This window comes from Dreissena polymorpha, chromosome 7 (assembly GCF_020536995.1).
Source record: "Dreissena polymorpha isolate Duluth1 chromosome 7, UMN_Dpol_1.0, whole genome shotgun sequence".
Classification (NCBI taxonomy): domain Eukaryota; kingdom Metazoa; phylum Mollusca; class Bivalvia; order Myida; family Dreissenidae; genus Dreissena; species Dreissena polymorpha.
Genome location: NC_068361.1, coordinates 39639755 through 39666633, shown reverse-complemented (window position 1 = coordinate 39666633; position 26879 = coordinate 39639755). Strand labels below are relative to the sequence as shown.

General features: G+C 33.1%; 1 long non-coding RNA gene across 3 annotated transcripts; it reads left to right on the top strand.

Annotated features, from left to right (window-relative positions):
* The first annotated feature begins 255 nt into the window (after positions 1–255).
* LOC127838890 (uncharacterized) lies at positions 256–25648 on the top strand. 3 transcript variants are annotated; one of them, XR_008030020.1, is made up of 7 exons: positions 256–463; positions 2473–2630; positions 4721–4842; positions 8631–8768; positions 13878–14053; positions 14137–21436; positions 22044–25648. It is a non-coding gene; the product is annotated as an uncharacterized LOC127838890 (long non-coding RNA). The 3 variants fall into 3 exon arrangements; XR_008030019.1 differs by having other exon boundaries at positions 2386–2630; XR_008030018.1 differs by having other exon boundaries at positions 258–463; positions 2449–2630.
* Positions 25649–26879: the final 1231 nt, after the last annotated feature.

Below are 26879 nucleotides of genomic sequence, written 5' to 3'. Positions count from 1 at the left end.
TAAATTTATTACGAAGTCTTATTTTAATCAAGGGGTGTTTATGTATTTACTGTACATGTCAAATCAATTTAATGGTATTTAAACGACAGTATTGTGTGATTCGGGATTAGGTTTGGAAGAAATAGTTATTATAGAGTTAAGATGTTTTGTTTGTAATTATGACATTTAAAACGTATTTATCAGATTTTTTGTTGTATTCCGCAATTCAATTAAATATAAACATATTATATGAAAGTAAGGTTTCCCATGCTGTGAAGTAAGATTAGATCCGGGATTTCCATCCTAGATCTATTTATAGAATATGTTTACTTAAAAAAAAACATTCTTACAGAGAAATGGATCTTATGAAGCCCAAAAAACTACTTGCACCATAACAATCTTGCATGTGTCGAAACACATATTTGTTGGCGAAGAAGATGATGATGAAAACGATGATAGTAGTGATGTTCCCTGAAAATTTCAGGTTAGAATTCTCTTTTCGTTGTTTGATTCGCCCCTTGTTTAATCGTCCTTTGTATCAAGTTAAATGTATTAAACACATAACAAAGTCGAAATCACCATGTGTCAGCATTCGCTTTACATGAATGAATCAATCGCTGGTCCATAATACGCCATGATCGACTACTTTTAATATGTATGGCACATAAGAAATTACCGTTTATTTTAAGAAAGAACTATAAATTGAGTTTTAGTTAACAAAGTAGGAAATTTAAATAATAAATGGTCAGTGGTTACGTTTTCTTTTCAGATTGTTTTTAGTTCGAAGCAGTTTTAACTGATATTTGAAATTGAATGAAGAATTTCTTTCCCTTTATTCGACAACAAAAATCAAGTTTACATTCTTTATTTGTGCCCATTCAATGTCAAAAAATTATAAATTATTTTTTGAAATTGATATTTTTTCAATTTATCAAATTCGCACTGTATGTATTTCTTGGCTTGAGCTATGCTTGGAATGCATTTATTTATTTTACACTTGTATATGTATATGTCTAGCATTATAAACAAAATAACATTATTTGTCAAATATCTAAGGAGAAAAATGTCATATTAATGAAAGGAAAATATTCTCCTGGTAACATTTTATCTATAATTACTATGACAGCCCCAGAATACATTTTCTCAATTATCCTCACTTTGTTGGCAAAAAGAACATAAAAGATCATCAGTTATTTTCATTTTGTCCAAAAGACTATTTGTTCCAAGTATCCTATGAATTATTCTGAATTGGAACCACTGTATCTTTACATCATTTGTTATTAAAAAGGGTAGTTCCAAAATGTAGTTCCATTCATTTGCATTAATAATAGTATTGAGTTCATACCCCATTTTGCTTTAACTGAAGGCTGTTCATTTGTATTTTTATTTAGAATTGTGTACAGTCTTTTTGATTCAGATTCCTGTTTTAAATATTAGCTCTAAAATGGGGGCAAAATGGTTTGATTTTTTGGGTTGGACAGGGTATACAATATTTTTTCAAAAATGTATATATTGCTCTTGTCACCCCTATATAAGTAATGCAATTTATTTTCAAATTGTACATTTTATTTTATTCATCTACAGTTATAAAGCTTCCATTTTTGAATATATCACCTATATAGTGAATTCCAGCATCAAACCATTACTTTTAGAAAACAACTTTTATTTCCTCTCAATATTTTTGGATTATAAAATAATGGATAATACAATAATTCTTCTGCTGTTACATCTAATTTACTACAATAAAGTGAGAAGCTTTTTAAAAATCTACCCAAAAGGGTTAAACATTCGGTGAGACATATTTAAAGCATAATGATAACTGCAATTAAAAAGTTTGTATGTATCAAAATACAAATTGTTTGATATATATCCAATTTTCTCTAAAGGATTTTTTTTTGTAACCATGTAAGTTTCAATACGGGAATAAATGCATCCAAATTTATCACTTTTTTCCGATGGGTATAGCCATGTTGAGAATAGTCCTAGTTGTTGCAAAATGTAACAGAAATAGATTTATGCATATAATAAGTCTGCTGATAGAGGCTACACATCACTTAATAAAGCTATTGCTTACAGCTGATCCATGTCAGTATTTTATCAGCTTTATATATAGTTCCCATTGTGGTTAAGACAAATCGAAATCCCATTAAAAAAATAGATGTACACTTGGAGACTTTTCTAACGCAACACTTTTCAAACTTAAATATCTCAGGAGTGAGTTAAGATTTTGATTAACAATTTTAAATGTGATCATTTGACTACATTCTGAGCAAGTTCACAATGAAATTATTCATCCGTGACGAGATGACACATTAGCACGTAGGGTTAGTATAATTTCGTCGTTTTGCACGTGGAAATGGTGAAACGCAGTATTATTCTAAATTTAGTTTCATTGCATCTTTTTAGGTGGGTTCTTACACGCGGACAACATAAACATATTTGTTTAATGTATGTTTATATGATTATCAGACGAGCAACCGCGCATTTTTGCAGTCCCATCCCCTAAAGCCTACACTGACTAAGAACCTAACGGGCGTATACGTATGGGACAAGAACGTCGCGAACAAACTGACGACGTTCGTTTTCATTTCCTTCTGCTACAAGGCGACCAACATTTGGCCCACGAGAGAGGACGCACAGAGTATTGATAGGTACAACTTCCTGAGCTTTAGTGTGGACTGGTGGAAATGTATCTATTTTTGAACAAGGGGATTTCCTTCCTGGTGAGCTATTGGGATACCGTGATGTCGGTCGTCCCTCCGTCCGTAGCGTGTGTCTGTGTGTGCGTTTGTTCTTATGTGTGAAGCGTGGTTGAGTGACGTTCGTGCGTCCGACAACATTGTCCTCAAATTACATTTCATCCTGAAATGCTAAGAAGAATCTGACGTTTCTTCTAAAGAATCTTGCCTTGTTCTCGGAACATTATCGCGTTTTTTTTAATAATGGGGTTTTAATTTGATTCCTACCTTGGGCTTAACGACATAGTAAAAACGTAACCATTAATTATAACAACGAAAGATCATTAGGTTGGTATTTGAAATGTAACATCGTAAAGTTGTCCTAATCCAAATTTTTCAAATCATGTCTACGGGGTTAAATTAGCCCCACCCTAGGGGTAACTTGTTTTTAGTATAGCTATATATAGTAAAAACTTTATATTTAAACATATTTACTCTTGGAACCAAGAGATTTGGTTTTTGTAATGTAACCTTAAATGTTTGTTGTGAAGCATCGGATAGTAGTCCCTACAAAGTTTGTTCAAATCATGAAATTTGTGTCAAAAATGTCCCTTCCCTATATATATATATACATACATATTGAATACTATACCAATGTTCTTCTCTGTATAGTGGTTATCTACTATTTGTTCTAACCTCGTTTTTCTGAGGTCGATATTAGCCCCGCCATTTGGGTTATATCGGTTTTACCTTCATGTATAAAGTGAAGGTTTTGTATTTGCTTTGTAACATCGTGCAGTGTTACTGAAAACAATGTGTTCAAATCATATCCCTGTTGTCAACATTTTCCCCGCCCTGACCCTTCTATATTTAAAGTGGAAACTTTGGAAAAGTTCTTCACCAAAACGTCATGTGTTAGAGCTTTGGTTATTCGCATCTAACATCGTATGGTGATTCCCCACAAAGTGTTTTTCAAATTGTGTCCCTAGGGGTCAAAAGCGGCCCAACAAATAGGGTCGCCTTTTAAGATTCACTTATATTGGGAAAACTATTAAAACAATGTTATTGTCTGAAAATGCAAAGAGCATGGCTTTAATATTAAGTACGTGACATGAGCTTGAGGTATTTAACAAAGTCTGTTCAAAGAATACCGCTTGGGTCAAAGCTTACCACACCCAGGAGTCACATCGTTAATATTGACATACATGTATTGCTAAATAAATCGTCTCTGCATCAACAATGTTAAAAACTGTGATATTTAGTTTGATCTTAGTTGTCAAAACTGGTCATGCCTCAGGTGTCATATTTTTAATAAAGACTTGATTTGCAATACAATCAAACAATCTTGTCTTCAAGAATATGACCCATAGTTGTAATATGTATTATGTATCATCAACTTATTGTCATCTTCATTTTTTTTAAATTGCTGCCCATAGGGTTAACATTTGCCAAACCTGTGTGGTGGTGCGAAATGTTTCATATAGATTTACATAGAGAAGTTATGTTCTAATTATGACCATGTCTTGAAAAATGTATTCAAACCAGAGGTATTGCATATACTAGTAATACAACTGAGCTACATTATCTCATGTGATCAATCAAGGAATATCAGATCCTTCTTGTTCGTATTTGCATTTTTTTTATGTCGTCCATTTCGAAATCAAGCTTGTGAAACAATTGCCGTCGGTCTACTACGTGTACTTAGCAACTAAATTGCTCTTGTTTACTTTTTAGTAATTTTAATATGCAACGTATTAATTTTCAGTTTCGTTCATAATTTTCGATGTCTTGAGGACGTATGCTTTTAAACAAAAGAAGTTGTACATTCGATACACTCTGAAGGATCGCTTCATCTAGTTCTTTGCACCTGTAAGTTGTATATCCATTTGACAACTTTCAATTGTAAGATAGTGGTTAGCTTGTTTAATACAAACCACGTACATACTATTGAAGTTGATATCACGAAAGTTTCGGTATCTGTTTAGGCACGCATGTATGTGTTTCAATTTCAATCTCGACGGTACTGATAAATTGTACGTAACCGCATATTTATTTCTTTACAGCATCAACAAGGTGGACGTTGTATCTGAATGTGCAAACGTTTTACCGCGCAGAGTCATATTTGTACTATTGAAGATTGATGGAATGGAACCAAACTCAGGGCCAGGAAGTTCAGGTTCCGATGGTAATATTATTGCTTTATTTGTGTATTATTAGGTTTAACGTTTATATAATTTCTGTATGTGAATTTTATGAAAGACTCATATAATACTTAAAACAACCAATGTTTCTGAAAGGACCCTCGAAGCGATATGGTTATAGTGTTGGCGTTTGTTCGTGTGCTTGTTGGTGTGTATGTGTGTGTTCGCGCGCGTGTGTTGTATTTGCTATCATTCGAAATGACACAATAGTACTTGATCTTGTTGTTAAAAACTTAATCACAATTTCAAAACAACACTTAACGCAATATCGTCGATCGACACCATGGTGAATTAAACATGACAAAATATAGCGCAAATATAGTCGGCTCTGTTCCATTTTCGTCATGGGGTCTTCGTTGTAATACAACACTTGTTTGTGTGTCGGAAGGCTTGCATATAAAGTGACAATGCAAGCGCGAGTGTTTTGTTTGGAGGGTTTCAGCTGTGATAGAATTCATTGTTCGGGTGTGCAGGTCATTTCTTGGAATGGTTATTAAGCAGAATATCTTGCGAAATTGTCAAAGGCATGTATTTTGGAAGACTTTTAGTTTCTATTACATTATAAGATCCTCTTAAAACCTTTACAAATCACAACCCGTGTAACCTTTACTATTTGAATCATTGGTTGATAATACGAGTCAGCGTTGTTGAAACTACATATAAGATGGGTTTTGGAGAGTTGGGTTTCTTCTATTTAAACAGCGGTCTTATGGCTTGTTTAAAAAATGCAACGGATTTTCCGAGTGTCCATCGGAACTTTGCAGATATTTACAATACACATCGCTTAAATAAAGTCCGCTTTCACATCCGTTGAGTATAAAACGGGTTACACACTGTGTAATACATAATTGATATCCAGTAATTTGTATTTTAGAAATGAAAATCACGATCTTCGTACTGTTATTCAGTTCTGTGGATATCTATACGGGACTCATATTCCCAAATACTTGAATTGCTTTGCTATTCCTGATATCAACTTAAGTTGTACTGACGTCTCTGCCTAAAATATTAATCAATGTAAATTTGTATTGGTCTAATTTGATCATAATTCGGCTTTTACTATAATGTGTTTGATTTTAACAATAAGTAATGCTATTTGTTTCTTTCCGTCATTAATGGTTTAAATAAAGAATTTCAAGGAAATTCTAACGACATGACGTAAATAAAAACGATATTTTTTCACACAGTATTATTCAATATAAAGAAGTGAAACTCCAGCTGCTGGAGCACTATTAAATTCTTATTATAAACAATTAGTTTAAAGCACCATAAATAACTGTCCGTATTATTTAATGCTTGAATTTAGGGTAACAACAATACGGTAGTACATGTGAGAAAATGCAAATGATCGATAATGTCGATTGTTAGTATCATCGTAATACAGTGAGTCACTAATTAATCTGAATCACTGTTATTTCCATTAAAACCACATAAAAGCACTGTTTTGTAAGTAAATTTTATAAGCTATGAAAAGATTTGTTTCCAATTTATGAAGTCTATATTTTGTATATATTTGATTATTGTAGATTGAAAAACATAGTCGTCAAGTGTCGATGTGAGGTAAAGCATGAATTTTATGGATGTTGTCTATGTACAGCATTCTTTTGAATGTTTTTTGTCAGTCATTTTGGTTTATTGTAAATAAACACGTGTGTACAACGGATGTACCTTTCATTCTAACGTTGATGAGATAAGTACTTAATAACTTAATGCAACAACGCTATGACGGAAGTTTTGTAAGACACAAAACAACATATTGAAGAATAAACTATGAAAAACTCCAAATGTAAATGCTTGTTCTCTGCATTTTTCTATACAGGGGATTACATTTAAAAAACAAACTGTAAACATAGAGTTAATGTAATTTGGCGCTAAGAAAAATCTTTTGATAAACGTATAAATAAACTACACAATATATATTTATTACTGTAAGAAATGTACATGTACTCCAGGCATTTTGTAACATTAAATAATGTATATATGCTCATTTCTTTAGTATGCAGCCAACAACTACTAGGTTAGTTCTGAGTAGTCTCTTTAAACGCTTTCATACAAACGTGTGTGCCTTAGCTTTTTTACCGATCTAAATGTTTAGACTTGAGCGGATTGTAGTATTAAAAACACCATATTGCCTGTAACCAATCATCGATCACCTTATATAGCCACAACCAACTCGTATAAAAGTTTAACCATGCATGTCTACTTATAACGTTCGCTCAGTACTGTTGTGATTTTATGTTGAGAGTTAGCGATTAGTAAAAAATAATTCGCGACTCAAGAACTGAGTGGCATTTCAATGGTAGTGTGCATCGGTCAAATAAAAAACATTTCTTTATATCATGTGTGTTACCCGCTGCCTGAGCAATAGTTGAATGTAATTTCAGAATGAAAGTACTACGTTATTCAATTTAACTAGATACATTAGTAGTTTACTAGTGTGCGCCTGTTGTATATGACAGTGGATTATATATTATTGTGTTTTGTGTTCAGATAGTATATGCTAGACACAGTCTTTACATTATGCATATGAATGCGCAAGTTTATTATGACTTTATGTTGATTCAAAGTTTATTTTTGTATTGACAACACATTGCACAACACCAAATTTTAATGTTCATTTTGGCATAGTTGATGTAAAGTTTAACTCAATTTTCGTCATTTTCATCGTCCACTTAATATTAATTTTCGTTATTTGTGTGTCAACTATAACTCGTTATGTTTGTTGTGGTTGTTACTGTTAACTCGAGGTTCGTTATTACAGTTGTCAACGTTAACTCAATATTCCTCATTCATCATTGTCCTTGTCAACGTTACCTAAATGCACGACATTTGTCAGTGTCGGTCATTTGTTTTGTTTATCGGGTTTGACGTGAATTTGTGATAATTGTTGCATGTACCCGTCGGCAAGATCTGTTGTAGGAGTTAAACCTTGCATTTATCAGTTGCTTTAAATACAGTTCACTATATTTTATATATAATGTTGCGGATATCATTGCATGTTAAACATCGCATATTGGGGCTTTAAGTTTGCCTTACATTTTATAACATGGCACAATGCTTAATATCTACCCTAGAGTTTGTATTAACAGCAATTACCCGAATCAAGTTCTAGGTCAGCGAAAGTTTACGTTTAAAAAGACGGCCATTTTGGGAATATAAATGCTATTTAAGTTTTATTGTAAGACAAAACTGTGCTTGTTATGGAATTCAATCCGACAACATCAACCCGGTAGTAGACTGCTGTTTTGTCTGAGAAAAAGCTCTTGAATCGTTGAATGAAACCAACCACACATAGGTATTCCGGTAGCCTATTTGCAGATCTGGTTCGAGATAGCATATCGGGCCATTTACTGTAAAGAAAAGGGTTGTGTAACTAAAATATAAAAAAAAATCGCATTGTACCAAATAACTTGAGTTTTGATGGCGGCAGTGTGCTGAAATACTGTGCTGTGGTAGAGTACGTTAAATTCATTCAATTGGATTGCGTTTGGGCAAATTCGGATGAAGGCAAACGTAACTGTTACGTAAATAAGAACAACACGGGTTCAGCTCATGAGCTTAACGCTTTTTGCTGAAAATCTGTTTGCAGGAAGCTAGATTTAAATATAGATTATTATTAAGACGTTGTGTTGTTGTCATCACCTTAGCTACAACATAGCTACGCTCTGGAGGGCATATTATTTGAAAAGACTGTTATCGCAAAAGAAATAACTTTAAATAAATGTTTATGTCAGCATTCACATATGAACAATAATATACATTGTACTTGTAGGTACGACAGTCAGGGGCGATATTACACGCAACAATGCGTATCGGACATTCCAGTCGCGTATGGATACATTTGGCAACTGGCCTTTATACTTAGTTCAGAGGCCAGGGCAAATGGCAGAGGCAGGATGGTTTTACATGGGTATTTACAAGTATTTATAAATTTAAAATATGTAGAAACGATAAACTCGATATTTGAAACATTTTATACTCCATTCCCAAAATATGAAATTCAGAAGCATTATTTTAAGTATGGGGAAATATTTCATGATGCAAATTGACTCCTCAAGCACAACATATACCTCTTTCTTCAGCGAATGCGCTCAAAATTTCCTCCTCTTAATGTATACGTTCATTCTTGTAAAACGCTGTGACATTGTGCATATAGAAATTGATTGCAAAAATGCAACTTCGAAGAAACATGATTACACGAAGTGGTCTTTTTCTGGCATACTTCAAATTGCAAAAAGGTATGCTTCATCATACAGAAAATACACCCACATTTTTAAAACTGGGTCACCTCCGTGGAACGATCAATACAAACCATTGATATTAAACCGAGTCGATTCAACTCTTTACCTCACACTTGACCCAGAGTTTTTCAAACAATTGAAGTGTGAATACAAATTATAATTATAGTACAACTGATGAAATATATAAGCATTAATGGATAATACATTTTTTTTCCATCTGCGCAATAGTTTAATGCAAACCTGGGCTACCAATCTGTACAATTCTTAGGATGAAACGAAAAAAGACAAATTATGGGCTACTTCTTGTCTTTGATAAAAACAATACAAACAACATCATGTGGGTTAACAATCAGTTTATCGAAGATGCAATATTTAAATATGTCGAAATGATGGTTATAAAAAAGCCAGAAGAGGAAATTATCGCTGATTATTTTTCTATAAAGTTATATCAGAATAAAACAATTTATTAATTGAGTCATTAAGACATAGACGCCTCCTCGGCAATAAAATAACGACAACTATTTAACTTAATAGTAATGAGCGAGATTGACACAACTGTAAACATCCATAAACCCAAATAATCTAATTTAATACACTTAAACCATATATAAAAAGTAAAAGTTATATTTGGGCTAACGATGTAACGATGACTGCGACTATATCAATCTGCCAAAGTACGGAAAAAGGCACAATAATATTGTTTTTATATTTTTATGGTTAATACTGTGAAAAGATACACATCTTATCACAATTATAACACAACGCTCCAATTTGTTTTATTATTTGATCACTTTAACCTTTTAGAAATAAATCAGTTTTATATCAAGTTTATAGGTCCGTGTACATACCGTCTTTTCGTTTTTCGTTTTGCATTCGTCAACACGAAACACGAAAATAAACGCATATTAGTTCTTATTCCGATTTTCTTATAACCGAATCAAATACAAAAAACAAAGAACAAATCAACTTATTTATATCGTTTTTCGTTTTACTAATTACAAAACAAAACACGAAACGTGTATGTCTATTCCTATTTCGTTTCAAATTAAATTAAAAAAAATCAATATTTGAAAATTGAAACAGAGCGCCTGCTCTCATTTAGCGTTCTTGATTTGATAAAACGATACACGGAAAACGGAAAACGAGGGGCGCTGCGCAGCTTTATTTGGATGATAACTCATGATTAATCTTAGTGCGCAGTTTCCTCCCTTTGAAACTACTATTTTGAATAATAAAATGTTCACTATTACGTGTATTATAGAGGAAGAATAGACGAGTCTTGGCACAGCTCTTTTTGGCTAGTCTAATGGAATAATGAATAGATCAACAGTAAAGTTATATAACGATACCAATATAAAGGCCTTCTTTTGTTTCAAGTCATTGGATTTGATTTAATGTATAAAATGCATTACAATAAGCATTGCACAATAAAATATCTTTGTTCGGCGTAGCCTTTCTCTTCAAGTAATAAACAACAATCGAATTATTTACTACACTGTATTCATATCTGTTTAAGAAATGAAATAAAAATCCACATTATTGCTCAACATATACACATGTACATTCAATTAGTATGGTGAATTATTCCTAAGAACATGCACGGCCTCATAAAGCCCTGTCATGGCACGTCGTGTACCGTCCTGGCTCATACACTTCGGGTAACTGGCTGGCGGTGGGCTCTCATACCAGGTGTCCATGCAGTTCTTGCATCGAACCAGTGATTTGCAACAAGTTGCACATGTAGGGTGCGATACTGGTCCTGAATGTAACAATTTATGTTGTTATAAAGCTATCGGTTCACGCACTGAGTTATTTTTAAATTTTATCAGCATGATTATATTTGGTGCTCCCTTTATAGAATAAAGAAAATTTGCTTATAACAATTATAAAATTATTTGAAACTCTTTGTGAGAACACATCATTCAAATAACAGAAAAATCAACGCTAAGTATAGAACATTATGTCAATGGATTTTATTTTATAAGTTACTACTCTGACGTTGCTACAAATTTATTTATTTATTTTTAATAACATTTTTGTTTGGTGTACAGATTTTGTCCAATTTGTGAAGGACTGTTAAAATGAACTGGATGTGTATAAAACGAATAAAATAATACACTTTTCGACTAATAAATGTACTTTAACAGATCATGCAAGCGAACGCTTGATGGCGCGCTCCTCATATATATCATTGACTCAGCAAATCATACACGTAGTGTTACAAATGTAAACACTTTTCTATAATGGCATTCGAGTTTCATTTTAGGAGACAACCGAGGTCATAAACGGAACATTTCAACGAGTGCAAGTAGATTCTATAGGCGTGACGCATGATATGCGCCTCCTTTAAGTAACGTAACGTTTAAAGGAAAAAATATTAAGCGGCGTTATAATATCATTGGAATGTACATATCTTGTTAGCAATAACTTAATCTTGGGCGCTCTTTTAGGAACATTAAATATGTTGTTTAATAAGTTATTAAATTGGTACATTTATTAATTATATTTAAGTTAATTTCCATTTTCTTCAAGCGCAAAGCGGTTTCATATAAGGCGTTTGATTATAACTCTTGTTTTAGAGCTAAAATCACTAGACATATCACAAAGCAGTTGGTAAATGCAACATGTATGTGTTATTAATCGAACGAATTGGAAATGATATATTAGACACCTTGCACTTTACCGTTCCATAAGATTAAAACATTTTTTATATATTTATTCTCCTTTCGTCCTGTTCTTTCTTTCAATAGTGGCTGTACTAATACAACTTTGACATTCTATTATGTAAGGTGACGTTAAAGGGGCCTTTTCACAGATTTTGGCATTTTTTAACGTATTCATTAAATGCTTTATATCGATAAATGTAAACATTGGATCGTAAAAGCTCCAGTAAAAAATCAAGAATAAAATTAAAAAAAAGGAAAAGAACATTGCACGGACCAGGTTTCGAACCAGTGACCCCTGGAGTCCTGCCAGAGTCCTGAAGTAAAAACGCTTTAGCCTACTGAGCTATTCCGCCGAGTATATATTCCTGAAGTATTTTATACCTTATATAAGCAATCTTCGTAGTTTCACAAAATTTAACGACAAAAACAGAACTCTCCAAATTATTCAATCGTTTCGCGTTGCAACGCTTTATAATTTTTAGGTTTTAAAATCGTCAAAAGATGCATATAATGGTTATATTAGACCATGGTAAATGTTCAGTATTACTGTTTCCTCACAAATATCATAACTAAAACGAAAATTTGCGAATCTGAAACAACTTTTTTCAATTTTGTCAATTTACCAAAGCGTGAAAAGATCCCTTTAAAAGTAAAATATAGGGACATTTTAGCAGCCGCCGCCGATTACTGTGTCTTTAAAATGTCATGCGGGTCTAACGGGTAATAAAAATAGGAATACGGGACTCAGGGGACGGGGTATTACAGCTCTTAAAATGTAAGGAACCCCCGCCCCCCATGATACTAGGATTCAAACGAGTTGTTTTTTGTAAAATAAGTACTGAATTTACATAGCATATGGGCAAAGAACAAGAAGTGTCATAAGCGGCTAATTATAGCCCTATCTAATCGGCTGGATCGGCATGAAATACCGGTACGTTGGAAAACCTTTCGATGTCAAGATTATGATCATTTCAAATTGGAAAAAAACAATACCTGGAAAAACAACTGAATATCCACGTCTCTGTCCCTTACGGGCGTGTCTTTACCTCCACGAAAAAAAGCACGTAGGAAGCCATGCTGATGGAAATAAGTGAAAAAAGTATTATGTAAGGGAGAAAAATACGCGCAAAAAGCCACTAATGAGTTACCTCCCCAAGACAGCAGCACATCCCGCAAACGCCACTCGTTTTTCGTTTTTCGTATACCGTTCTTTCAAACTAAGAACGGTAAACGGGATCAAACAATCCGTTCCAATTTTCAAACATTTATTTTTGCTATATGATTTGAAACGAAATATGAAAAGGGGAATCAATTTCGTTTTTTGTTTTATAATAAGTACAACGAAAAACGATATAAAGAAGTTAATTTTGTTTTCGTATTTTGTTTAAGTTTCGGTTATTAGAAAATCAGAATATGAACTTATATGCGTTGATTTTCGTGTTTCGTTGTTTCGAATGTTAACCGAAAAAGGAAAAGACGGTATATACACGGACCTTTATAGCGGACACGTGGTATTACAACATCACACATTCAAAGTGTGTGCTTCAACCAAGTCTTTTAATATAACCTGTATGTATCGATATTATATATGTGTATACATAGAACTGATTTTTATTTACTTTGACTAGAGAAACAATATGAGCGCATATAATCAAATCACACCGGTTAAAACAGGCATAGTTAACTCCATTATCATTTTGTGAACATGTCCTATTCTATAATAAGTTCCATCGAAACCTAGTTACGTGTAAGCCTAACTATTTTTAGCGAAATTGTAAAATGAGCATACAACATGATTGAATTTAAAATACCTCATATTACCTTAGTGATCGATTGCTCCATGTGATGTAGTTGTAAAGAATCTTGCGTGTAAAAACATATTTTGTCTCTTTACAAATTCAAGTTCACACATTTTCCTCTCCTTATGCAATGTCATGTCTCTACCATCGTGTTGTGTATAAATACACCATGACCATATATATGATGTCTACAATATTAACATTATTTTGCAACACTCTTTTAATATGTCTGTGCTTGTGAACAAGCGTCTGTAATACAATTTACAAATTACAGCATATATGTATTGTCACAATATGTTTGACTCATTGAAAGGTATTGACGACAACACTCGTTGCTTTGCATGTGGCTGTACCTTGATGAATTGGGAACCAGAAGACGATCCCTGGAAGGAACACTGTCGCTGGAGTCCGCATTTTCCACATGTTCGAGAGGTTAAAGGCGATCACTTTATGAACCAAAACCAACCGATGCCAAATCATCCTGCTGCTGTGAGTTTCGTTTTTATTTTAACATGTGTAATTCATGATCTGATTATGAAAGGGAATATGATAGCCTATATTTCATTTAATAGGGCACTAGGTTGAACCAGGTTGAGTTTGAAGATATGGTTGTCGAATGGCCTATTTCCAACCCTAACACACGTACACAATCCGATGTGGAGGAGCCTCAAAATACGAATGTCAACAACATCAATTTTCCAGCAGAAGGTGTCCAGAATCATGAGCTTGTACAACAAGGTAGTTGTTATATATAATCCCTTTTTAAACGGTTAACACATTTATTTTAAGTATACACAATGGAATTGCTCGATAAAGGTAAAGCACAGTCAAATTGCTTACTATATCTTAGGGCTTAAACTCGCTACTAAATGTTATGACACAAACGAAGCATACATTTTTGACAAACTGCAATATGCGGTAAAAGGACAAGGGGCCGTATCCACGAAGATCCTTAGGTATTTTCTTATTTTTTTTACTTAAATTCAATAAATCACCTAAGGCAAGAGTTTCCCATAAATATTTATCCTAAAAATTCCTTAGGAAAAAGATTAGGTAAGTTTTTGTCTCGTGCATTTGTTTCCTTCAATGAAACATAATTCGCTTAAGGAGTGTCTTAAGTTTGTTGTTAATGACATCCCCGGGTTCCCTGACATAAAAATAGCATCACGATGACGTCGTCATTATAACATACCACGAGATTTATCGGCGCACAAAAATGGCGGTTGTCTTTGTCTAAAGAGAATCGGTCGAATTTCCGTAGCGTGTCACAAGGAGTTTTTATGGAATATATAAAGGGAGTAACTTTTATTACATGCATACAATGCTTGTGAATTTAAGCAGCGTTAAATGCCATGTTTTATTTGTAATTCCCACTGTCGGCGTTTGGGTTTTTGGTGGATCTTAAAATAGCACTGAAGCGAAATCGGATGTTTATAGCAGACTGCAGTTTGTCAAAACTGTCAAAATGGAAGAATAAAGGAAACGCAATCCAAACTTTTCGCTACAAGATTCCTTGCTTCTTACGCAAATAATGGGAGAGACGCATCCCGACTTCAAAGATATTAACATGTCTTTCCACAAGGTGGGTAAGGCTAGATTCAGCAATCGTACGAATCAAAATATTGTTATCAAGCTTTAGACACCAACCAGAGAATCATTTGCATGACACTAAGTCTTCGAAATTAGCTTTAAATAGTTATTTGCCAGGCTGGCCGGCTACTGGAGAATTCACTACTTGTCTTAAAATAGTTTTATATGTCCAATTTTTTTCTCACAACAAAAGAAAAATAATTGTTTTCACACATATTCCTATAACACTTATTTAAGCTCTTTACTTATTGGAAAATCAGTGTTTCAACACACTATTAGGTTGAATAATAAACTCTGCAATTAAGAAGGATCAGTTTCCATTTGAACTTTTTTTGTCATCTTACTAAATAACCAGTTCATGATTTGATGGGCATTCAACGTGAAATGTAGTATTGGCCCAACAGTTTTTTATATGCTATGGGCATTCAACGTGAAATTTATTATTGGCCCAACAGTTTTTTATATGCTATGGGCATTCAGGCATGTGTTATTTTTTCTGACTGTGAAATGTCAGTGAGCAGAACGGTAATAATATGCGAATATAGCCATTGCAATGCATTATTCACAAACTTTAAATGAACAATAAAATAAAAAGAACAAAAAAATAATGTTTGATTAAAATAAGTGCATATTATTGAAAAACGTGAGTTGCTATATGTTACAATGAGTAATATGAATCAAACCATTGTTAATCAATATATTTCACAAACTACAGTAACTTGAGCATTATTCATTTCATGTACATGTAAGTAAATAAAGAATATATGTATGATATCAGGAATCAGCAAAGCAACCAAGAATATACTTTGGGTGTCAGTTGCAGAAAATTTCAATGCCAGAGCCCAGCTCAGAAGGGAGCAATCCATTTTGGAGAAAAAAATGGAAGAATCTTCAAAGAGATCACAGAAATCTATATATGGATTATCAAAGAGATGCTCTTTGACATGTACCTAAGATATTAAACTAATTGTGTACCATTTCAATCAATTGTCGGAATGAAATTTGTTGTTTTATATATTGAGGATATTTGTTGGATTCGGGGGATTATCGATTTCAATTCACGAGTGATCATAGAAAATAATATTTTCACGAGTGTCGTAGCCACGAGTGAAAATATATATTTTCTATGATCACGAGTGAATTAAAATCGATATTTCACCGAATCCAGCACATTTTGTTTTTAATTTAATATTTTTTTCACAGTTTATATACATTGTAAAAGATTTTAACTAAAGAATGTCGTTGGAATAATGACGTCATTTCGTCAAAAAATGACGTCATGTCACAAAAAACAGTGAAAATTATCGATACTTTTCACTGATAATTTTCATTGTTTGAAACAGTAAAATTATCAGTTTTAATTCACTGATATTTCTCTATAAACCACCGGAAAGCATTAAATAAAAAAATATAATTTTGAAAATTGACATTTTTACAGGTAACAGGAATAAATTGTAATTTTCTCATGTAAGAAATAGTTTTAAGCTATTTTAAGTGTTCATATGCACAAATAGACTGATGAAATAAATTTAATCTCACAGACCTGTTAATAGCATGAAATTATTTCATTTCACCTGATAAAGGTGTTTTATATATATATATATATAAGAATGCATTAAGGAATAAAATAGGTGTTTGTTTCCATTAACATCGCCAAAACAATTAGGTAGGTAGGTCGCCGTAACTTTTATAACTTTAATCTTTACACGTTATATTACACTTTAAAATGGTAATTTCAATGACCAAAGTCTTCCAAATGTATATACCACATTGCTTCTACATAATTATGAGATGCAACTATCTTTATTTTGATAAAACATTGCAGTCTAAAGATTTTAATAATAACATTAAACTAATGTTTAATGTAAACTTGACTTTTTCAAATCGCAAAAAAGTTTAGTCGGCAGGGGTTAGTAGAAACAGCGACCTTTTTAAGGCCTAATGTATAACCAAATATGCTGAAATATATTAAATAGGGCGATGTCCGATAGGCTGAACATTGTCTGTCCTCACAGAGGCAGTTATTGATGTGATTGGGAGGCAGCGTGCGGCAGTTGTTGGGGCAGCAGGAGCAGCATATGACTCAACACTGGCCTCACTTATGCATTAAGATTCATAAAAAAGTATAATTCAAAATAAGTTACTTCCCTAACTTTATAGACTCAATATATGGATCAATATGGAAGAGGAAAAATTCTGAATATACTGATGATTATTTTTGATTCAGTGTCAGAACATGTTATGTTGCATGTATGAATGGTCAAGTTTAAATTGACCATTCAGACATTGAAGCTACTTGGGAAGATCTACTCCTGCCGAAGACCAAACCTATTTTATGTGGCGTCATACAGTCGAACTTTTACACACTTCTGTACAGTGTTTTTTCATCAACGTCTACAACCATAGCTGAACACAAAACTGTAATATTGGGTTACTTTAACACTGATGTTTGTGCCAAAAGCAGTGCTCTGCTGTCAGCTTTGAATGTATTTACTGACATGTTTCATTTTAAACAACTTATATGTGACTTTACTAGGGCCTGTAACACTGCAGCTACCACCATTCATCTTATTTTAGTGTATGATAAGGAAAAGATTTCTCAATCTGGTGTTGTTGATACGTGTATTAGTGATCATTCTTTAATTTATTGTACCAGAAAAGTTCATAAATAATTTATTAACAAACATAATACTGTAACCATTCGTTCTTTTAAAAAAATATAACAAGGATGATCTACAAGCTAACCTTTTAGCTACTGACTGGAGTTCTGTTATGTTATCTGATAATATGTCTGAGGCTTGTCTCAATTTTAAACACTTATTGTTGTCTGTTGTTAATAATATTACTCCTGTTAAAGAAGTACGGATTAAGAATAGAACTGAACACATGATTAAAGTGATATTATGGACATCTAACAGTTTATATGTGTCTATCGCAACCGTTGTGTATTTTTTGTGTTTTCACTTCATATACACTTATAGTTGTTAATGCAGCATCAACATACTAAAACAATATCACGGAAAGAGAAAAATAATGCATTTGAATATCAATCGTACTTTCGTTTGACAACTGATGATGCATGTACGATGTGATACTAAATTTAGTGTTAGTGCAGATTCGTTCATACGACATAAAGACACAATTTTGTTTTACCGATCATTTCGGCTTACGGGACTCACCAGTCACGTAAAAAATCGAATATAAAATATATTTTTACAAACAACTGGTAGCAAGATGAGTTGCAGATAATTGGTCAGTAACCACATTTTAACTAACTCTTTTGAGCAGTTAATTCTTTTCAGCTCAATTCAACAGTGAACAAATGCCAATACTGTCACTTTAGTTTAGATATTCTTGAATCAATAAAGCAACGTAATACTGCTTTTAATGTGTACAAGAGAAAAATAAAACTGTAGATCATTTTAATACTTTCAGTCAATTGAGGAATAAGGTACAGTCTCTTGTTGACATATCCAAGAAGAGATTCTTTACTCAGTCTCTTGAGCAAAAAAAAAACGATTCTAAGTCTCTGTGGAAGATGTTAAAAAATATTGGTTTACTTTCCAAAAAAGTTCATCAAGATCAAACATTGGTCAAAAGGTTGACAATGAAATATGTTTTTGATAAGAAGTCTGTAGCTGAAACTTTTAATTGTTTAATACAAGTGTAGCATCAAAACTTGTTGACAAATTGACCCAAAATAGTATATGTAAATTTGGATCGGATTTTGTTACATCATTTTATGCCAAAAAAGGTGTAGTACCAAACAGCTTTTCCTTTTCTCTTGTTTCTGAGAACACAGTGTTAAAGTATATTTTACGGTTAGGAGTAAACAAATCAACAGGTCTTGATGGTATTCCCTCTTGGTTTATAAAAGATGGTGCCCCAATAATTGACAGTCCCTTAGCCCATATCATTAATTTATCCCTTATCCAAGGCACTGTTCCTGATGATATGACATCTGCCAGAGTTGTCCCCCTTTTAAAGAAAGATGATAAAGCTGATGTTGGTAACTATAGACCAGTATCTATCCCCCTGTAGTATATACAAATTTTTGAAAGAGTTGTCTATGACCAGGTTAAGTCATATCTCAAAAGTAATAAACTGCTCTTTAAATTCCAATCAGGTTTTAGATGTGGGGTTTCCACGGACACTTGTTTAATTCACTTGACAGATTTCATCCGTCTAGAAATGGTAAAAGGTAATCTAGTGGGTAGGATTCTGTTAGATCTACAAAAACCTTTTGACACTGTAGATCACTCTATCCTTATCATGAAACTTAAAGCCCTGGGTCTGGGGGATGACATTTTGAGTTGTCTTTCATCGTACTTATCTGATATACAACAACTTGTTGATGTATCAGGTACTTAATCTACTATGGCCAACATTACATGTGGGATGCCTCAAGGTTCTATTCTCAGCCCTCTCCTTTTCTAGATCTGTGTCAATGATTTGTCGTCAGCAATAAAGAATAAACTTTTACTGTATGCGGATGATTCTTGCATTTTAGTTTCTGGTCAAAACAACTATCAAATAGAGCAAGCCTTTTCTCAGGATCTTAATGAAGTGAGCCAATGATTAATTGACAACAAGTTATCTCTTCACCTTGGTAAACCTGTATCAATTCTCTTTGGTACCAAACATAAGCTAATGTGAAATCCTAAGTCAAATATAATATGTTATGACACATTTATAGAACCTACAACTGCAGTCAAGTATCTTGGGGCCAGTATTGACCAGAATTTATAATTGGTCAATATGGCTCAGTCTGTTGTAAAGAAATTTAACTATAGGTTAAAGTTTTTAATCCTTAATCCAGTGTCATTTTGAATATATGGTACAATGGTCTTACACAGTTTTGGAAGAATAAACTTCAGGTAACCCAAAATAGTTTGATCCGTTTTGTGCTCAATCTTTATTCTAGAACTCATATTAGCCCGGAACATTATACTTCTTTGTTATGGTTGCCAGTTGACAAACGTGTCCAGCAAATAATGCTCTCCCATGTTTTTAAGATCAAAAATGGTCTATCTCCTGCTTACTTGTAAGACCAGTTTATTCCCCAGAAATATGTCCATTCCCATTATACCAGATAAAGTAATAAAGGGGCTTTCTCTTTACCAAAGGTCAAAGGAAATGGGAAGAAGTCCTTCACTTACTTGGGTTGCAAATTGTGGAATAAACTACCATCTTTAAGAACCCAGATGACAGTATTGTCCAGTTTTAAGTCTGCAATAAAACAACATATTTTTAAAAGAGTAGTTTAATCTGTCTTAAGTTGCTATGCAATGCTGATAATTTTTTACATTTTCCTTTACCCAATGTCTTATCATTTCGGATTAATAATATATGCATACTAAATGTGACTTTGTAATTATTGCTTGTTGTAGAAACCTTTACATTTTTAATCCATTCAAATTTAATATTTGATAAGACGATCATAATTGATACATTTGTGTTCATTGATCTGAATCTTAGTATTATATTTCATGTATTTATTATTATTAACACAGTATTTAGTATTAATTAATTACTTGTGCCTCTCTATGTCGTGCCACCAATAAAAAGGACCACAATGAAAATAAGGGATATTGTTTTTTTGTGTAATCTTTGGCGTAAGTGTGCATGCCATAGTGCATTCTATGCATGTACTTTACAATTATGATTTTTTACTTCATATTGTTATATGTACATGATGTTTCAATGCATTGTGTGTATGTTTGCTATCTCCGAAATAAATCGATCTATCAACGAATATTATTAAAGTTTGCTTAATGTATAAAAACACTTAATTTATTCGAACTCAATTAACGCTTTAACACTTATTCCCAGGACATTTCGAAAATCAAGCATCGCCAACAACTGATAACATAAGAATCGTAATCAGGCTATCGTCGGACCCATGCCTGACCCGCATAATTTATTGGTCACGCAATATTAAAATTAAAAACATAAACTTCGGGGATTCGATAATTAGAATATATCTGAGCATTTAACCAAGCATTATTCATATTCTTTATTGTTTACTTAACATTGTTCAAGACTTGTTTCTAATTTCTAAATAATGATCTTGTTAGCGTCGATTTTGGTTCGTTGGCATTTTATTAGTGTATCAAGGAGACTTTCACTATACATTTTACAATTACCAGTCTATGGAATATACGAGGATACTGTGGTAAGTTTGTGTCTTTTCAGACAACAATGATACAGAAACAGTTGACGCTTGTATGCATGACGTGCTGGAGAGACCTAATGTAGTTTTCCCCGAGCTAGTCCAACGAGGTAATGTATTTTTACCTACACGGGTTGATACACACGATTTAAAAATCAAAATTAAGTTTACCCATATGTTGAACAACAGGCCTGTTTCAGTTTTACCGACAGTTTTACGTTTTTACCAAAGCTTTTTAGGGAGATCTTTGTTTTTGTTGTATTTTTGGCTTAATCAGTCTCAATAAAATTGAACATTTCATATATAAACCCATACAATAGCATCGCCGCATATGTTTACGAACACAGTGCAGTCAAAGCAGAGGGCAATTATTCATTTAAAAATAATGTAGTAATCTAAATAAATGCTTTAACTGTGTTTTAACGTCAAGAACATTGATATTGTGTATTGTAACGTCTACACATTGCCGATTGTGTTTAAATGTTAAATTATGTAGATTCAGTTGCCTCAGCGTTAATTAAGTTAGTCGCTTGCAATTGTACTATTTATCGTATTTGAAAAATTAAACCCTTTGCTAATGTTTCTCACTTTGTATTATTTAGAATTATTATGTTGACGTTGAGCAAAACTGAAATGGTGTATGAATACACGAGTCTATGACAGGTTGTTTTGCGAAAGTTTCAAGTATTACCTGGTAAATGCTTATCAAATTTGCAGGTGCCGCTTAATATCGATACTAACCAGTTTCTAGAGGATATCCCATCCTTCGTTGAAGCATACTCATGTGGGTCTTTTGTGCCAGAAATACAGGTGAACACATGCGAATCTACGCTCCTCACATGCCAAGTATTGCTTGGATTGAACGCAAGACAGCGATACATGCCCAGGTTCTTGCAGACCGATAATGGAATTGATTCTCACACATTAAGGATGGACAAACAGATGATGCAATAAGCATGTTATGTGCAGCAGAATATATAAGATTATTCTGGCTGAATAAGCTCTATATAGCTAGACAGAAACGCATAAACCAACAAGTAAAATATTGACATATGTGTTTGCTCGCGATACATTAACTAAAGCATCAGGTATAAGAATGAATTGCATCTCTGTGCATATGACGGCATTTTTGATACAGTGTTTACGTTCATTTCATATTTGTCTTTATGATATCAAATAAGCCGGTTGTACAAAAGCTGATTTTGGTATAGCCACATGTTTACCTCCGTAACAGAAACGATCTCTTCCATAAAATCATCGTTCGCAAAATGTTCAAGTTAGGTGTACGGGTATAGATTCAGGAAACGTCCGCTCCTTTGGCGACGATTGATCTTTTATTTCCCGTTGGGATGTGCCAATATTCAAATTCGCGTCTTTCTAAAGCTCACTCACCAAAGACATTCAACACATCCAGTTGATTTCTTTTATGTATGGGAATTGTACTAAAAACTATTGAAATTGACGAGTGTCTAATTATGAATTTAATAGCCTCTGAACACACGATAGTGTGTAATGAGTATTTACTTAAACTCTTAGGAGCCAAATAAATATACTTGCCAAATGTATGCTTCCACATCTGTTACTGATTTTGAAATTACCAAACGATATAAGCCAATAATTGCCAGTGGACATCACGTGTAAAGCGATTCAAATATTTTAAACGAAAGCGCACGTGCGTTTTGTATGTGCTTTTGTAATTAGCATATATATATATGTGGGGTGTGTGTGTGTATGTGTCTCTTAACAATCTGCATTCTTTGACCAGGTATCTCAACAAGGGAAACCTGCCTGTTGGATCTATATCGTTATGCTTATAATCTTGATATAGTAAATGGCATTGAAGAGCTGCTTACAATTACATGACGTTATTCATTGGTTACACATGACTTTCCCATGTTAAATTTAATATAACCATTCCTGCATAATTTTGAATAGTCCATATCGTTGGAATGTTATATATACCGATAGGACTATACTTGTTTTATCATGACGCTATTTATTGATTACACATGACTTTTCCATGTTAAATTGCCATACAACCATCCCTGCATAATTTTAAATATACTATATCGTTGGAATGTAATATATCCAGATAGGGCTATACTTGATTTAACATGACGCCATTTATTGGTTACACATGACTTTCCGATGTTAAATTTCCATATAACCATCCCGGAATAATTTTGAATATACCATATCGTTGGAATGTAATATATCCTGATAGGGCTGTACTTGTTAATGTATGATGCAAAGAATATACACAATCAATGTTGGTGAGCGGTTTATTTTCATACAACATTTGCACGTTCCACTTGTGTTGTTACTTTAAGTACATAATGTGTGTTCAGTATGGTAACATAAATATCATAGAGATCTTTCGGGGTATATTCGATATTGGTCCCTCGAAGAGTAATGTCAATCTCGTCCCTTGGCTTTGGTTGAAATTACTCTACTCGGGTGCTTTATTTGCTTTACCCCTCAATTGTCTATGACATTTATATATCTTATACTACAAGCGTCTGATGCATATACTTTGCTTCACAAATACATGAATAGAATCTTGATTTCTGATTGTTATGAGATTACATCGGATAGTGTAACTTGTTACACCTCTGCTACACAGAGCTGTTACATTAAAAAAATCAAAGAGTACAGAATGCCACTATTTTACAATACAACCATTTTTGTAATTAGTACGGTGTATACGTCGGTTTCCCATTTTGTGTTTTTCATTTTATGTTTCTTTATTTTAAAGTTTTTAATTTGTATACACGATTGGTGAAAGAAATACGCAATATGTTACTGTTAACACATACTCCATATAACTTTAAACAATGCATTGTATTATTTATAATCATGCTGATATATATGTATATTCGGCGTGTTAGCGTTATTTTATTTTTTAAATATCCTCATTTCTTGGTGGATTCATATTACATTAATGTGAACAATAATATGTGTAACTTGTATTATACCATTTTAAAGAGTAGCATAGCGTCATGCGTTTAATTCTACTGGATATGTGCTGTCTTTTAATGCTCAATATCAATACAGTATGCGATGAGTGGTAATTGACCGATGTTTTTACATCTGTACTGAATATTGGATTGTTTTGTTTGACTGTGTTTAAATGTAGCTTTTAAAACTGCATTTCAAGTTAATTTTACGGAGTTTATAAAACAAAAAGTGATAGTGCAGAAGAAAATATATATATTTTATTCATGCCTAAATAGTTTTGTTATCCTATTGTTGTTCCTTTGACTGAGATTGTTGTTTAGGTTGTTATATTTACCACTGTTTTTCAAGTTGGATCGCATACTATCTTTGTATAATTAATGTCATGTTTTTTGGTGTTTTTTGTATCGCAAATATTTTGTTTTTACCTGAATTGTATGTGTTATGTACCACTCATTTATTGTTGTTAATTGCATATTGCATACAGTGATAAAATGCGGACTTGTTTGATTGTTTACCATTTTTACACATTTTTGCCATGAATTATACTTAAACACCTGTATCAATCAAGATTTAAAGAAATCTTTTTTTGAATCTTATCTTAAAGCTAACAAATATCCGATCATATCCAATAAATAAAATAATCGCAACCACTTTAACTTAGTAAGCCTTACGACTTTATATTGTTTCGTTTTGGATAAACAGTATGAACAAGGAGTTAATATACTACAGTTGAAGTGGTTGCGATTATTTTATTTATTGGATATGATCGGACATTTGTTAGCTTTAAGACTGCCTATTGTATTGAAAAGGAAGTCTATAATAGGACATAAACAAACACATGTGATTGCTATAAAGACTAGTATGATCCATTAACTGTTACTTGTCGTACATGCAACGTTATACAAATCTTAGAAATATTACTCATTACCATGGTAAAGAATTAATTTTTCTTATTTTCGTAAAACCTCTTTGAAATAAAAGATAATTTAACAAAATATACATATAAGATTGCATTGAACACTCTGTAAAACATCAAATACCCATTGATATCCTGTCATTAAAATTATAAAATTACAGTTATTCAATTTGTTTGTCAATAGTAAATTCAGAAATTGAGAGTCTATGTTGTTTTGGTTAATCTTCTACAATTATCTCTGCAATTATTTATTCAATATATGCAAACATGCAAACAATGGCCAAGCTCCTTACATAAATTTGATTAACGCATGTGATGTTTCTAAGAAAATATGGTATTTATGCATTAATTTATTATATGTTTTCTATTTTTTATATTTAATAATATACTGTTGTCTGTTGATACAAATGTCATTTTCTGATGTTCATATTAAAAAAGTCAGATACGCTGTTTTTTCTTGTTTCCTATTGCTCATTGAAATCCGAATCATCTTAATTCTGAATTTGTACCCCCCCCCCCCGGTTATTTTATCGGATACAGTCAAATCAATTTGATAATGACGATAAAGTAATATAATAAGGTATCGATATAATATCTTGAAAAAAATGATAATAATTAATACACTCTGAAATCATCATACAAATACACATCTTCCTGACAAATCTAATGCTTAAAACACTAATCCACCTAGGCAGGCGGGTGGAATCTTGATATAAGTAGCTTTATAAAGTCATGCGTCCGATGTCGGCCACGTCTCAAATGAGTTTTATACTAAACGGCCTTCACGTGACCGGAAAACACGCAAACATAGTATACCGTACTATATAGCATAATAAAACACACCATACCGAGATTGAAAGGCAAACAATGTTATATATGCATTATTGTGCGACTGTATTTAATAAATACTAGTAAAATACCATACTGTATAAGCAACGACACAATGGACTGTTATACGTAACATCAAAGTAATGTTAACTGTTAATCGCATACAAATATAGTCAAGTGAGAATTGTGACATTTTAAGCCAATTGCGCTTTGCACGTACAGCTTGTATGATATACTATCACCAACGACTTAAGGTTAGAGGCAATCAACGGTCCCTATAACTTTAATATATCGAAATAAAAATCCATTTCAAGGAATCTAAGGTTATTGCCGTCACATCAGTCTAATCTTGAGAAGATGGCTAGTACCTGTACGCATGACCTAAACAGTCCTGTATCTATTCAGAGGCTTCCTGGTGGCGTCAAGAGGATATCCTGTCTACCAATTTACTCGCAAAAAGATGTTAACCCAGACCAGAGCCGCTAACGGAAAAGCGGAACAACAAATATATCCACCTTCCTTCATATTGCTTTCATGCACTTGGCAAGTTTGTTGTTCTCTACAACGGTGCAGCCCAGATGGTGGATCACTAAATTTGGGGGCTTGTCTCTATGTGCCGTCTAAGGATAGACAAGTCCAGTTCTCTTAAACACTGCTAAACTATCGTCTTTGTGGGTTGGTTCCGTTCACGTGCATGTTTTTGTGCCCAAAAGAGTATTGAGTAGCCCATAATGCAGATCTCTGCGATACAATTTGATAAAGAGATTGCATCACGTGAGCTCTAGCTGGTGTAGAATCATTTATTGTATTCCAAATATGCTATATTATTAGAGCGTTTATAGTTGCAAATA